Source organism: Abramis brama (genome assembly GCF_963993115.1).
Source record: "Abramis brama genome assembly, chromosome: 19".
Taxonomy (NCBI): Eukaryota; Metazoa; Chordata; class Actinopteri; order Cypriniformes; family Leuciscidae; genus Abramis; species Abramis brama.
In genome coordinates this window covers 17,898,754-17,901,432 of record NC_139981.1, presented here as the reverse complement: position 1 = coordinate 17,901,432, position 2,679 = coordinate 17,898,754, and positions in this window count along the sequence as shown.

Here is a 2,679-nt window from a genome sequence, read left to right as displayed (position 1 = left end):
TCGTACAACATGACCCTGCCATTGCTTGAGAAGGGTGAACATGAAAAAGATCCCTGCTCCCTCAAGGACGGTGCAGTTGAGAATCTTGCCAGGTAATGCCCAGGATAAGGGCAAAGCAAGTGAAAGGTGTTTTGTCTACTTTCTTGTTGAGTATGCAGAGTCCATGACTCGCTGCCGTAGAAGAGCTTGCTCTCCACACAAGCCTTGTAGACCTGGGGTCTCATTTATAAATGTGGTGTACGCACAAAACGGGGCTGAAAATGTGCGTACGCCCCTTCCGACGCATATGTTGTGATTTATAAAAACAAACTTGACGAGAAAATTTGCGCACCTGCACGCAAACTCTGACCCATGCGTACGAACGTTTTGGAGATGGAGCAGTTTGGCGACACCGATGGTGAGCTGGAGTTAAGTGTCTTTTTGGTCACTTTTAGACAGAAAATCTAAAGAAAATTAAACATATACAGAAAGATAATACAAATATAATTTCACTCACCAAGCCTGTCACCTGAAGCAAATATCCATCCCTTCTTAAATGTCCGCGCCAGTGAGCGCGTGGGGCCGTTTAGTGAAACTGACGCAAATAACAGTTTAAATAAATAAAATAATGATTTAAACTATGTTTTACTTCTAATATAAACATTTAGATTAAATATGCCATTCAAATTAATGGAGTTAAACACTTAAACATGAAATCATTACTGAAGTTACAACATTTTTTATATTCAAATTCAATCAATAGAAATATTTGTTGTGGATGCGATGTTTTTGAACACAAATTTCTGAGAAAATAGTTTCGTGCAAATAATGCCCAAGGCCTATCTGTTTCCATTAAAAATATAAATCAATTAAAAATACAATTCGGCCAGTGGAAAAGATTGAGAAAAACTTTCTCTGAAATGTATTTTATACACTATTTGATTTATGTATTCAAAAACAAGGCAAGGATAGACAACTACATGATTTTTATTAATGTAATGTGTCTTGTACTGTTAAACGTTATCACGTGGATGAATAATCATATGCAAATGATATGCAGATGAGGATCTGCATAGTAAAACTAGGCGTTGTAAGCTCCATATATGGTTATTTCGGGGTGGAGACGCATCTGCGCACAATCTTCCGCTGACTGGGATTTATAAAGTGAATTCTGCGCAGTTTCTGGCGTACGAATGGTTTTATAAGTCTGAATATTTTTTTGCGTACGCCATTTTTGGCTTTCGGGCGCACGTACACTTTTAGTAAGGTTCCTACGCACAGTTTTATAAATGAGACCCCTGGACTTTGGTGTACTCATCTTGTCATTGGTCCACACCCTCCATCAATCTGTACATGGTTGTGATAACCTGATCTTAGCTTCATATTAAAGCTGCAGTCGGCAAGTCTGGCAGATTGAGGGGACTTAGCCAAAGTTTTTAATGTTTACGACTCTGCCCTGGCTAATCTACCCATAGATAGCAGTAACCGAGGAATTGGAAGCTTGTTAATAGATTTTCTCTCCGCCATCACGCTTCGTACAACCCAACACACCTGCGAACTTCAGCAAGTGCATGTGATATTGTAACGTGCGCTAGGGGGGAGGGGGGATCTGTGGCGTGTGCATGAACTGTGATTGAAAGTAAGATCTCACACAGCCCTGCGCTGATTGGACCAGAAGAACCGAGAGCGATGGATTTTTGCAAAACAAATAACAGGCTCTAGGTGGAGGTAGAAGCGCGTGTTTTGTTCTAAAACCGGCTGATTTATGTTGTTCTGTTGGAGCATAGGGTCGGTTTCAGTGAATATGATAAAAAAAATCTTGCCGACTGCAGCTTTAATAATATAGTTTTTTTATCATTGCAGAGTTCATCATGTTGCTTGGCTTATTTTGTTCTTAATGGAAGCCTACTATATGTAAAGCTCACAACATGAAATTATAGACGTCCTATGTTAATAATTGTAACTTGAACGTCATGTGGACATCAAATCCCATTGAATAAAGCAAAATACTCTCTGTGGCATTGTCTTAAGGACATTTTTTAAAATAACGTTTTCTGTTAGTTATACATGAAGTCAACTTATATATACAAATATCATACCAGCAATAAAATCTTTCATAACAAGAAGAAGGGCTGGACAAACAGAAATAACCCTTTTCCTCTACACACTTCTGTGATTCATCCATGTCAAATACAGCTGCCATGCACTAGCATTTCCTGTTTAAGACCGACCCCCTCCTCACGGAGCACTCTCCCTGTCAGCTTCAAAAAACTGCATCTGAAACATTACAAATACGCAGAAAACATCTAAAACTGAGCAGTACATGTTTATCCATCTAGCGTATACAGTATGCTCTTTTACTAGGCATTTCAGTGATTGAAAGTGTGGCACAAACTAAATCTGCCATGGCTTCGTGAGGCGGGGAAAAGTACTGGCGGTCAGGCCCGGTGATCTCGGTAGTAATGTGTCAGATTAGCAAATGGAAATTCCAACGGAAAGTGTGAGATCAAGTAGGAGAGAGAGAATTGACAAGGTTAGTTGATGAAATAAGAAAGACGAGCCAAAGAGTAACCAAACCTTCCATAATCCTGTCCTGATGCTGGCAGGCCGCGAGACTTGGGGTTTTCCGGTTGGGTTTTGCTTCTCTTAACCCCACGGCCTTCAACAGGCCCCAAGCACCTATCACTGCCTTTTATGCAA